The sequence below is a fragment of the Seriola lalandi genome, unplaced genomic scaffold, assembly GCF_002814215.2.
Source record: "Seriola lalandi dorsalis isolate HSWRI2012SDOR001 ecotype SW California unplaced genomic scaffold, Sedor1 jcf7180002054553, whole genome shotgun sequence".
NCBI lineage: Eukaryota > Metazoa > Chordata > Actinopteri > Carangiformes > Carangidae > Seriola > Seriola lalandi.
In genome coordinates, this window is record NW_019525106.1 from 1331779 (window position 1) to 1345821 (window position 14043).

At 41.4% G+C, this 14043-nt stretch overlaps 1 long non-coding RNA gene across 1 annotated transcript in view; it reads right to left on the reverse strand.

Moving 5' to 3' along the window:
* Positions 1 to 6273: 6273 nt before the first annotated feature.
* Positions 6274 to 14043, reverse strand: part of LOC111661853 (uncharacterized) — a 14741-nt gene continuing 6971 nt past the window's right edge. Inside the window, exon 3 of the long non-coding RNA XR_015437816.1 lies at positions 6274 to 7157. This is a non-coding gene — a long non-coding RNA (uncharacterized LOC111661853). The remainder of the gene's footprint in view (positions 7158 to 14043) is intronic.

A 14043-nucleotide genomic window follows, 5' to 3' on the forward strand; every position in this document is an offset into this window, starting at 1 on the left:
GAGGCACAGGGTTTGGCAAGCCCAGACCATCACAGCCCAGCGTGGCCACACAGGCCAATTAAGACAGGCCTTCTCCTCTCCTTTCTTCTCCTCCCCTCCTGTGTCTCTCTCTCATCTCTCCCTCTCTCTTTATCTCCCACTTTCTCTCTTGTACTCCCTCTCTCTTTCTCCCAATCCCCACAAAGCGTGCTCACACATTCCTCTTCTCCCACTTTGCCTCTCTAATTGCTGTGGACTGAAAAGAGGGATGGAGAGAGGGGAATGAGATTGAGAGAAAGAGACAGAGAGAGGGAGAATCAGAGGGAAAGGGGGTCATACCACAGAACCTCTATGGCCAGGACAAACTGTACTGGCCCCCTGGAATAGTCAAAACTCCTGTGTGTGGTGTGTATGGGCTCGAGCACCCAGCACTCTCTTGCTCTCATTAATTACACAGAAACATCACCATTTGGCTAATTTCCCCAAAGAGCTTAATTTCATAAAGCAAAATATAATTCAATCTACATCCTTGCATGGGCCCTGAGGTGGTTACAGCAGAGTATAAAGAGGTGATTGTGTTTCTTCAGCGCCCCACAAAACTATCTAATTGTTAATTCCTAATCAACCAGGAGCTGTGAGGAGGCTTTTCTAATTATGTAACCGTAGGTTCTGACATATTAACAATGAAGTGGAAGTTTTAGTGGCGTTTCTACAAAGTAAAACTATGTGAGGAGAAGAAAAGAGGGTCAGGGATACTGAATCTTCTTCTTAATCAAGTCTATGATTTCTTAAGTTGTCCTAATCATCATTCTTGGATTTGATTTACTTTTAACAAATAGTATTGAGTGTTGCACGGTTTATAATGTGTGAAATACAAGCTGTGAATTCATGATGAGACAAAAACAAACTCTTTGGGCGCACAAAAACAACTGCACAATGTCAGTGTTTGTCTTTGGTCTATGTCTGATCGTCTCCTAAAAGGCACGAGAAGGCTCGAACAACCCACGCACACACTAAACATAGAGCGCTCTGGATGCTACATTTGTAAAGTTTTGCAATTTTGAGGCTTTTGGTGTCTTTGTCAACACACCACTGAAAGGTCAGAGATGGGAGAAACGGCAGAGCAATGAGGATGTGACAAAATGTGTGGGGTAGACTGTATTCTGCAGGGCCAGAACATGGGAAATGAGGTGGTTAAGCCATACAAAATCATAACAAAGGGGGAAGTGGTTTCCAGTGTGGTCAATGGGTCATTGCATGACAATTTCCTCTTACTGGAAAACAAGGGGGTCACAGCTTTACACTGAAATATACTCTGTGTGTGGTGCAGAGACCGCCTGGGCTATACTTATTCACAGGGGTCAAATGTTACACCCTGTGACCGCTCAGTTTTAAAGATTTTAAACCATTCACATTTTCATACAAATGACAGCGTAAAACAGCACTGCTCTCTATCTTCATTTTCCCGCAGTGGTGACCTCTATCACTTTCGGTATTTTACTCTGAAATATTCATGGATTTGTTAAAGGCTAAATTTAATTGGAGGTGTTGCAGGAAGAGTGAAGAGGGTGGCAGTAAACGTTTAAAAGCAAAACGCTGCACTTAATTAAACAAGGAGGTCAGCATCTTGTAACGTTTAAGGTTTCTGAGTTTTTAACTTTAACATTATCCAGGTGGGTCCTTACTTCACTCTCTCAGGGCATTCATCATTGTTGCACGTCAGTGTCACTATGCAGAGGTCACTGGGGCACTACCTGGGACTACACACACACACACAAACACGCACCACACACATATACACACACACACACACACACACAAACACACACACTGCCTTCCTACCCCGAGTGAAGGATGCAAACCTGTCACAGTTAAACTAATTCTCCTGGATACACACACTTTATTGTTAGTGAAAAACTAAAAAAGAATTGAAACTTTAAAACAAAAGGCAGACAATCAGTTATGCTGGCACTTGTTGTGGTGGTGGAGGCAGAACAAAGCCGGCTGCACAATAACCAGGGACACTCCCCTCTATGTTTGAACAACATATAATTACAGATCAGGATAGGAGAGCCCATTCTAAGAGGAAAATAGCAATCTCTCTTAATTACAAGGCAGGCCATGATCCATACCTATCCGTCACTTCAAATAACTCTGTTGGATGACTCTGTTGGAGTGGCTGGCAACATTTCTCTTCAGGTAGAGATAAACAATACAAGAAGCGCTGAACGAACTACCAGCTCAAAGAACTCAATAGACTAACAACACTAAAATCAGCTGGCGAATTTCACAACAAGATTTTTTTTTTTTCAAATCTCACACTTATAAATAATTAATTAATTAATTAAATAAATAAATAAATACATGATTGATTTAAAAGTAAAAAAAAACAAAAAAAAAAACCAACCATGTGGGAACAATCACCTTCACTAACTTCTGTTCTGCATGTTTTTCCATTTTTATAAACCATACGCAGATCCCTGTGGATGTTATTATGTGCTTTTGAATGACAAGTGTTGAGTTGAACTTTTGTGCAACAGTTGAGTGAGTGCCAGCGTGTGTGTCCAGCTGTCATGCTCCCACACACGCATAAACAGGCTCCAGTCTCTGGAGTGAACAGTGTCAGCATACAGCTATAGTGGAGGTTCCTCTCTCTCTCTCTCTCTCTCTCTCTCTCTCTGTCTCGCTCTTTCTCTTCGGCCAGATGAGCATTTTGGTTATCTTCCCCACATTAACAAGATAAGCTCCATTTCTTTGGCCCTCGCCAGGGCCCAGAGGTCACAGAGTTCTTTCCTTCTATCGGTCTCTTTCTCTTCCTCCCCTTGACCTTTTTCCTCCTTGTTTTTCTGCAACTTCTGTTTTCGGTGTTGTAAAGAGTCAGATTCAGAAACTGGCAGAGCGTGCCCAATCCCCTGGCTCATAAAATAATTGATATCTGCAAATGAATTAACACAATTCCCTTATCTTTTCACTGTGAAAAATGTTCATAATTGCAATTCAATTTATCCTGAAAATCACGACCTCTTCTAAGAATGACAGACATTTCAGATATTGTCGTAGTCCATGCACCAACGCTAGCAGACACACAAACACTCAGACAAAAACACGACAGAAAAGTGCGAATATTTGTGAGGAAATTGCTCAAGAAGGACATTGCAACTGTGCCATTTGGCTGCCCTAAACCATTGTCTGTTGAGACTTGCCATGGAAGCTGGCAGCGGTTGTTTGTGTCTGCTGTGCCATCCTTCATCCCAAGACTGTCAATTTCATTCTCATGCTTCAGTAATGTGGATGGGAAGATGTCCAAAAATGCCACCGCTGAAAGACTATGTATACAGTGGGGTCCAAAAGTCCGAGACCACATCCCCATTCACCTGAATGGGGAATGTATACGTGTGTGCATGCGTGCATGTGTGCGTGTGTGTGTGTGTGTGTGTGTGTGTGTGTGTGTGTGTGTGTGTGTGTGTGGGTGCATGCTTAAATATAATGGCAGTGCCACCAGTCTGGCACACATGTACACAAATATAAACAAACATACATGAAAATGCTCGTTCATACATACATTAACATGTTCATATGTGCATGTCTGCAAATATGCATACACATATGCATATTTGCCCCCCCCACACACACACACATTTGTGTTCACGGAGCCCTGCTAATGATGGGTGGCAGTATGATGTTTGTGTGTGTTCCAACAGAATTGGCATTACCACTTGGGCCAAATCAGCAGCCAACAGCAGCAGGCTATTAACAAAACTGTTTCTTTGTTTGCTTTTTTCCTGTTTTTTTCTTGAGAGGCGCCAAGCAATTAATGGTCTGCCTATGGGAGAGCAGTAAACTGTGCCACAGTGGAGAACATATGCACAGTGATGCAAGACATGATGGAAAAGAATAGATGATCTTATGACTGGCTAGCATTCATCTTTCTGATCTTTATTATGGGATGGATCAAAGAAAAGACCAAGTTCTGTGGCCAGCTGACATCCAAAAGGGCTAGACGCACTTTCAACCTTCCTGGCCAGTGTTCCCAAGTTCAAAGCCTCCAGGCGAGTACAAGGACGAGAAACTATGTGTGTGCATTTGTGAGTGTGTGTGTGTGTATATATGTGTGTGTGTGTGTGTGTGTGTGCTTGGTGGGAGGAAGGATCACCGTGTTGAATTAATCCCCTTCAACACATGGTAGAAAAAGAAGCAGTTTGGAGCAGACAGTTTGTTACTTCCCTCTCAGCCAGGTCTTAGAGTGATTGTTATCTTATGCTTTTCATGAAGGTAAAAAAAAAAACAGACAGGGAGGAAAACGTGTTCTGTCCATGACTGTAAGGTGGTAAAAACAGCATTCAAATCTAAACAACTTCTGTTGAGGAGCCTTTATCTGCTGTTATATTACACCATTTAAACAAAGCTGATAAGCAGTAAAGATATGAAAACCAGCGAGGAAAGAAAATAACATTTTATAATTAAAGTTTGCATGAAGCTCAGTGGATCTACCATTAACTATAAATATATATTTTTTTTTACTTCAAAAATAGAAATAATTTTGATATTTTGGTGCTAATCTCAGCTTGAAGTCAATGATATTTATCTTCCTAATATATATATATATATATATATATATATATTGAATTTTTAAAAAAGACTGCTGAGAATTTAGACTTAATGGCTTATTTTGGTTGTCTTTTGGATTTTGGCTCCTTGTGTGTACACTATGTGTGCAATGTGTCTCATGCTTGTGTATGCAGCCTGCCTTAATTGGAAGTGTCCACATTGCATTAGTGTGTACTGAGGGTAGCTGCAGGCAGCCAGCGACCTCACTGGACACCAGTCCAGAGTTCAATACTTGCACCTGCTCTATCCAGTGGTACAAAAATCACGTCCACCGCCTGTCGAGTGGAGAAAAGCAACGGGATAGTTTGAGATAAATGGGGGGTGGGGGGGTGGGCCTGATTAATGTTCAACCAGATAATGCTAAATTAGAGGATATGACTGAGCCATAAAAATGGCAGAAAGAGAGATAACAATTTGGATTTACGGCCCGTTGGTGGTTCTGATTACACAAGCTCATGTGATTATTAGATAAGTTTTGACACTATCACTTCAGAGTGATCTCTGTGGAGTGCTTGTGCAGGTGCAGTGGGTGTCAATACTTGTGTTCAGACAACCCCTGGAAAGACATGTGAGAATTAAAACAAATACCATATCAAACCATATAGTCAGTGACCTGTAAAAACCCTATTATCTCCAAAATGTCAACTTTTCATCAACCAAGAAAAACAGCCATTAGAGAGACAGAGATTTAGCAGTCACAGTCAGTTGTCTATATTATATATAATAATTCTGGAAACACAAAGCTTACAAAAACACCTCCAACTTGCCTTTGTTTTATTATAAATTAATATTGTCAGTGTTTCCTGTTACTCACTGTATGCACAACACCTCTTGGGTTAAGAGAGATGAGGTAACAACAGTGGTTTCACCTTAACTAGACGTTTTTGGGCTTGAAAATTAGCTGCAAATCCACGTTTGGCTCCTTGAACATGTTTTGCTAATTCATATGTGCAGTGTGTGCATATTCCTGAATGTATGTTTGTGCATATGTGGTCATAACCATCAAAGTTTTTTTTTTTTTTTCATTTGTAGGTTAAGTGTGTTTGTGAGAGGTGGCTGCGACAGGTAACCAGGAATTATCCAGTGGCTTGCTCCCCAGACAGACTGTGTGCGTACGCAGTGTGCCAGGCTAGTAATTGTGGGCTCAGAGGAAGAGAGGCTATACCATGTTAGCCTTATTATTATCATTAAAGCGAGAGTTAGCTTGCAGTCTGAGGCCAGGTCGAACAGGGAGATGTTCCTCCAGACAAACTGCTGCTTGCAAACCTTCTGTTTGTCCCATGTGTGCTCAGTGAACTGCTGCCTGGTAGCAATTACTGCCAGGCCATCGCCGCAAATAACAATTTGTCTTTATTTGACCTCCAGGCTGAAACTAATTTTTAAGAATTTTGAAATGAAAGGTTGTGCTGATAGTTTCAGACGTCTCTCTCTCTCTTGAGAGACATCTCTCTCCCTGTGTGTTAATTAATAATGTCAGTTATTAGCCCTGCAGCCTTGGCCACCTGCAGCCCTCAGTGTGATGAACAATGAGAGCTGCTCAGCTCCCGGTGCTCAGAGCCAACTATGAGTTTCTGTGCATGAGAAACACTACCTGTACATTAACTCTGGACTCTTTTAACACCTGTTACTGCTCAGACAGCTGCTTGGCTATGACTATAGTACTGAGAAAGAGAGAGAGAGGGGATCTATTTTCTTACCTAACCTTTATTCAACCTGGCAAGTCCCAATGAGGTTGGTTGCAAGGGAGATCTGGCCAAGATGACAGCATGAAAAGTTGCAAACAAAATCAGACAACTGATATGAAGCAGTACCAAAGCAGGTTTTACCAGTATAATATGAAGTCTAACAATAAAAAAAGTAGGCTAAGAACAGACACAACGATGTCTTTTACAATAAAGCTTATAATGGTCTGGAATTCTGCCAGGGACTCAGATGACTTGACAAGAAAACTGGATGGCTTTCTCCCCCATCTCTGTCTGTGTATTTTATTTACTGACAAAGATAAAACAAAAGAAAAAGGGGGAAATGAAGATTCTCAAAATCTGTAATTTCAAAACCAAAACTGGGAACATCCTGAGGTATTTTTTGCTTTCATTTTGTATTTCCAATAATGACCTCCTCTCCATTATTTTCTTCAAAAACAAAGATATCATTCTTACTATTATGTATGTTTCACAAGTCAAGAAGGAGACAGAGTTCTCGCCACGGACTGGCAAACCAAACAAAAAAGTGAGCAAAACAGACCCGGACAACAGACAAAGTTTTATCAATAAAGATGTTCTTTCTATGAAAATAATCACGGCGGCCAAACAAAACATGGAGCAGGATCCAGAGTTGTTGTCGGAGGTTTGCCAGCAGACGCTCTTGAAGGAAACTGTGCAGCAGAGGGGACAGGGATGACGCCACGAGGCCTTTTTTCCCTGAAATGTCCCCCTCCACCTGTCCCAGTCCACATTCCAACAGTATCACCTGCACATCTGAGTCCCCTGCAGGGGGACTCCAGAAGGCCCGGGGGTCCTGGGCTTTCCAGCAGTCCGATAACAAGGGATGATGTGTCTGCCAGCTCAGCTCTGTGTCATCAGTGTGGGGTTTTTTGTGAGTGGGGGAAGGGTGAGGGGGACAACAGCAGAAAAACAGGGAGATTAAAGCGCACAATAACACTTTTTTTTTATCATTTACTATGTCCAGTCTACGTGGGAAAATGAGCCCTGTGGCCCAAAGACCCAGAGAAACAACACGACCCAAGGGTCACTGTTTTGTAACGTTTTGTATCGTTGTCCAATTGTTTGCTTGCTTGTGTCTTCTCCTCCTCATCCTCTTCACAAGCAGCCTAACTGAGCAATATACAGGGAAAAGGTGACATCTTCGTCATCTGTGAGAATTTTTATATGTAGCCAAACACATTTTTAGATACAGTGAGAGTTTATTGAGTAAAATTCCGTTAATGGAAAAGAGTGGTGAAATATGACCCGTGGACTGGACACAAATGACAAAGGACTTATGTCTAAAACCTCTGGCATTGGTCTTTAGTCAGGAATGGAAAGAATTTTGATTTCTTCAATTTATTAATAGCACATGGCAAAGAAGTAGTGTGTGGGATTGTGTGTGCGATGTGTCTGTGTTTGTTTGTGTGTGTGTTTGTGTGTGTGTGTGTGTGTATGTGTGTTGAGCCCACAACAGGTGCCAAACATAACAAAGGAGACGAGAAAAACACGATGGGGTTAGCTCACAGCCGGGCTTCCCGCTAACGCAGTGACACAAACAAAAAATGGGACGGTGCGTAAGTTTGAGCGAGCCTGTGCGATTGTGTGACTATGTGTGAAATTATGTATGTGTATGTGTGTGTGTGTGTGTGTGTGTGTGTGTGTGTGTTTGACAGATAGTGTGTCTGAGAGGATGCACGTGTGTGTGTGTGTGTGTGTATGTGTGTGTGTGTGTCAGTGTCTGCAGCTGTACGTGTGTAATGAGCAAAAACAGTACAGGGAAATGAATGAGGTATGTGTAATGGCTTGCTGCTCTGCTATGTTCATTAGGCCACAGCAAGTGTGAGAGTGTGTACGTCCGTCTGTGTGCCGCAGTGTGTTTGCTTTGCTTAAACACAAATTCCTGGGAAACAGTAGGAGGTATGGAAATTGTTCCCTGCGCAGCTTTTAAGGTTTGGTTGTCAACATTGTCAGTATAACATCGTTGACATTAACACATGAGACAGATGCTGACACTGTTGCGGATTACCCTACATTTGCTTGGCCTCATCGACTAATAGATCATATTTCTCATTTCTCTGGTGCCTCTGTGGAGAGTGACATCAATTTTAGGCCTCTGCATGTTTTGTGGTGAAAATATGTTTTCAGAGAGGTACTGCTAAAACACCCACTTGCCTACAAATTACATTAGTTTTAAACTCACATTGTGCAATAACATGTATACAACATCCATCACTTGTTAAATATAAATGCAAGCAGGCTGTATATAATGATGTGTGTACATGCAGGTACTGTACATAACCACCTACTGTATGAATGTAACTTACTGCACTATCCACTCAATATTTATCTCAGCACTCCTTGCATAACCTGCGTCCACCTGGTTGACTTATATATAGATATTGTTTTTTCCCCATCTAGATTGTACATAATAGTGATATATGTTTACTTTATGTTTATTTATCTTTGCTCAGTTTTGTCGTCCTTTTTCCATATGTATCTCACTGGACATTGTTATTGGTACTGGCCTCTCAGGCCTAAATACATCTCTGATTTACTTGTACGTCACGAAGCATCCAGACCCCTCAGCTCACGTGGGACAGGTTTACTCAGTGTTCCCATAATCAAAGACAAACAGGGTGAAGCAGCTTCTAGTTTCAATGCCCCCTACCTGTGGAACAAGCTTCCTGAATACATGAGGTCTGCTAAAAAATGTCAGCTCATTTACAGCAGGGCTTGTTTGCTGCAGCTTACCATTAAATTACATGTGTAACCGCCTTTGAATATAAATAATAAAAAATATTTTTTGCTTTTGCTTCTATTTACATTATCTTTTAAATGCAATTTTAATGTCATCTTAATGTCTTTGTAGTGTTTTATTTAATCTGTCTTTGTAAAGCATATTGAATTGCTATGTTTGTTTGTTTTTTTGTCTTTTGAGTGTAAATATAATGTCTTCTTAATGTTTTATTTCTAATGTATTTCTCTGTCTTTGTAATGACTTTGAATTGGCTTGTGTCTGAATGGTCCTATATAAATAAACTGTGTGTAAGTACACTGAGAGCCACTGGAAAGTGGAGTGAATTTCCTTGTATGCACAAACATAACAACGAAGCTGAGTCCTATTTTGATTCTGAGTGAGAGCCAGCATGTCCTTTTTATAATGTCCTCACTGTGGTGCAGTGGTTTGCTCATACACCATATACTCCATATACTGTGTGTGGGCCACTTTTTCCAATATTCAGGCAATATGCAGTACATTGGCTGCCGCCAGTGTCTGCCTCAGTAACTCTAGAAGGTACCTTACTGCTGTTTGGATCCAGAGAGCTTTACATAAACTTATTTTCCAGTTCCTCGTATATCACTTCACTCCCATCTTATTAGCTGTTCTTTTGTTTAATCATCAAGTGATGTTTTTCTATGGGTTACTGAGGTAACTGAGATATATCATCCATATCCACTATGTAGAGCAGGGAAACATTGTGGCAGAACAATGTATGAAATATAATTGAGAACAGAGTGAGACTTTTCCCACAAGATTAAGTGGATATAAATAAGATCCTAATGCTCTGTGACATATCTGGCAAGCTCTCTTACATGTTCCATACATATATTTCAATAGAATATGCTGAGACATGCTATTTGAATTACCTCATAAAGAACACTGATCTTGTGTGCTAGATCATATAATAATCGCCCTTTTTAAAACCTCAAAGCCAGGTTGTCCCAATATTATTAAATGTATGGACCTTGTTAGAGAAACCATTAAGTTGTTGTTGTTGAAATTGTTTTCCATATGAGGCCGTACATTTCCCAACGCACCCTTCGCTGTCCTCATATGGCTGGGCTGAGCTGGCTGACCCCCAGCACAGTTTACTGGGAGTTTCACTTCTACAGCGGTTCCCAAAAAGCTTTCCGACACAGACGGCAGTACAGCTGGCCGCCCTATAGCTGACATTTACAACAACCTCTCATATGACAGTGATTCACAGCACACACACACTGTGTCAGATGTATATCGTACCAGTTTTAGCATTTGAACTGAACAACAACAACTGCAACAACAACCAAGACATCAGTGATGAAGTATGTCATGCTAAGCAGGTGAATAGGTCAAACAGCCTGAAGCACTGTGGGAAAATGTTTGAGCATGCTCAAAACAAAAACAAATTTGAAGTCTTTTCTCTTCAAACTGATTTTGAATACGGTGCTTTCTCATCTGTGACGTGAGGTCTTCTTGTTAAATGCCATCCATGCTGGTGGAGTCTACAAATCACAGTAAGAAACAGATACAACCCTAATTATGCCTGTAATGACCGCATTTTAATGATGTGCGCTGACCGCGACAATTCACATCAAATTGTTGACCAGTTGCAGGGCAGGGGTGTATCAAGGAAAGTTAAGTGGGTCACCCTGCAGCCAAAGCTACGTATGCAGCTTCTTGATGGTCATAATCCTGATGTTTGGCCTGAGCAGACACGGTAAAATTGACTGCTCTTAAAATTAACTGCCAGCCTCAGTCTGGAGATTGCAGCAGACACTCACTGAGGCTTTTCAGCCTTTAGGCAATGCTATCAATGGATTCTGAAAAATCCACATTTTTCACATTTTTTTGCATTTTTTTTTTGTGCGATCTGACCCTTGGCACCATAATTTGCATGAAAGAACTTGTGCTGCTTTATCTGATAGTGCTGTATCAGTGTGTATGATTGGCGGAGAAATTCTTTTTAACTCGCCTTAGCATATGAGTAAATACTTCAGTTACAGAAGCTATTTCTCTCCCCTGGAAGATCAGTGTGTGTGTGTGTGTGTGTGTGTGTGTGTGTGAGTTTTGGGGAATAGTGTAAGGTGGGACTGCAAATAAAAGTCCTAACCCCGGGCCATGGAATTCCAGGGTCGGCATTCGAGGAACATGCCCAGCCCTAAGAGCAGGCGAGCCCAAACCCCCCTCTGGGCAACTTCTGCCTTACACAACACGTCTGCAACACACACATACACACATTCACTCGCACACAATACTCACACACACATACACACAATAAGCAGACAGTCCCCTACCCCCTTCCTTTGTTGTTGTTGTTTTCTCTTCTCCCCCTCTCACAATGGAAAGGCATCTCCGCTCTCTAAGAGGCCACAGTGAGAGATCAGCTCAGTAGCGGAACAATAAACAGAATCTATACTAGCTACGCTCTGCACCTACCTTGGACTTTAGTCGGCCAACTGATTCTTAGATACTAGGCCTAGATAAGGAACAAACATGCATGCTCCAGCAGGAGTAGCAAAAACACACACAAACACTCCCTTTCTGTCAAACAGAGTTGTTGATAAAGCCACTCTTGGGCTGCTTCAAACAGCAACAACCTCTTGGGATGGGGATTCTGCCGCTGAGGCCCCAGTGGCATCGAGGCACTCGGTGAGTCGCTGTCAATACAAAGCTCCTTTGAGCATGAGCATTGTCTCCCCCTGGCTCTATGATTAGTCAGCAATCTGCTATCATAGAGGGCCCTGGCCTACTTCACAGGAATTCGATCTATGACATCAGTCTGCTGCAAAGAGGCCAAAGTCTGTCCGGCAGGGGCCTTATAAAGTCCAGGTGGAACAGATTTTAGCTGTTTTGAATCTCCTATTTACGTGATCAACCCTCTTTCTTTTCTTCTTTTTTTGTCATCAGTTATTTTCATTACAAAATAAAGAGGGGTAGTACAATATTAATTGCGACAGCAAACACAAAGTGTCAGAGACTGACTACCCCCACTGGGACCAAGATATCACACAAAATATAGATACTTCTATTGATCCATTGAGGAAAAGTAAATGGGACTCCTCTGGTAAGAAGAGTCAAATTATAAAAATGGGGCCATGGGTGCTTTCTCTATAGCGCGCCATGTTGATAAAAGGAAAGACATTATAGGATTAGATTTGGAGAGTTTGGGAGACAGTATACTAGGTCTTTTCCTCAATAGCCCACTATGAAACTAAAGCATTGGGATCTCACCAGATTGATAAATTGGTGCAACATATGACCATAAATACATTTTGAAATTGCAGGTACGGCACGCACTTAAGTCACACACACAATGACATGAGAATCTCTATTTTATTACCACTGCCAAGGAGGTTATGTGTTCACCCATGTCTGTTTGTTTATTTGTCAGCAGGATTACGCAAAAAGTACTGAACTGATTTGCACTGAACTTGGTGGAGGAATGGGGCATGGGTCAGGGAAGTTCCCAGTACATTTTGGGCCAGATCTGGATCAATTACTATGACTTTGATTTATTTTCTATGAAGTCTGGTGTATGTCGGTCACTGAATTCTAACCGCACACTCTTTATAGCTACTAACCTACAGAGGAAAGGGAGAAAAATGTAATCCTACTGAATAAAGAACTAGTTTAATGTGTTGGTTGTTCTATTTCATGTATTGCTCAACCAATCATCATAATTAATTATAGAAAAAGAAGTGATGATAATTAAGTAATTATTTAGATATGACCATGCAGTGTCATATCAGTGTCTCTTCTAAGCAGACTGGAAGGAATGCAGCAGATGATAGAACATTCATTATGAACATTACAGACTTGATGACTTGATTTGAACTATTGCTCAAAGATTTGTGAGCATCTCTGGAGGAAGGAACAAGAAATCAGTGAGCAGAAGTAGTGATGACTTCAACCAGTCGATTTCGTAACCTGACAAAGTAATAAATTCATCAGAAGTGTGAGGCATGGAAGGAGGGACATTGTTTAGATATAGCAAACTATCATCAGCAAATAATTTGTGATGGGAGAAATTAAGGGGTGCTGTCTAAGCTTTTGAGCAAAAGGCTCGAGCAAATGGGCAAATGATGAGGGTGAGAGGACGCATCCTTAACTGGAGCCCCTTGAAATGGAGAAAGAAGATGAAAAAAATATTTCCTGTTGTGATCCTAGCTGTTGGGGTTAGCATATAAGACTTTAACATTTTAATGAAATCAAGACCAAAGCCAAAAGTGTCATTCACAGCCCCCATTCCAGACGATCAAAAGCTTGTTTAGCGTCCAATGGGAGGACTGCACAGTGCATAACATTGAGAGAGGCCTCTTTGTGTGTCTCATTCATTAATACCCACGAACAAACCACACAGATAAAAAACATCTCCTGAACGGCTATTAAATAAGGCCAAAAGTGAGAGAGTGCAAGAAAAGATGTAATGACCGGGACATAACTGGAAACAGACACAAGGTAGACACAAAAATGTTGTTGTGGTAAGTTTTTCTTATTTAACCATGACCAAAGGCTTTCAAACACTAACCACAACCGTAAACCTAAACCATATACCAAATTGTTTTAGTCTCTTACCCTTAACCAAACCTTTGACTGCCTAAACCTCACATTAACCTTAACCATTAGGTAACCATTCATGTGATGAACACAAGATGTCAAATGCTGCGTTGTTGTCACATGATCTAATTTGCGGTAGAGAAATACACCATCTGCAACACATAATTTGCATTTCAGACTAATTTTCTGAAATTTTACAAGGTTTCGATGGTGCAAACACACACACGCACGCACGCACATGCACACGCACACGCACACACACACACACATACACACACACACAGACACACATGCAAGGATGAAAAAGACACTGATGGAGGAGGGGTTAGAGAGAAAGAAAACAGAAAACGTGAGAACAGAAATGGGGAAGAAAGACTGATTAATCCTCCCTTTGGTGGTGCTCTCAAGACGTTTGATTCAACCGCACAAGCC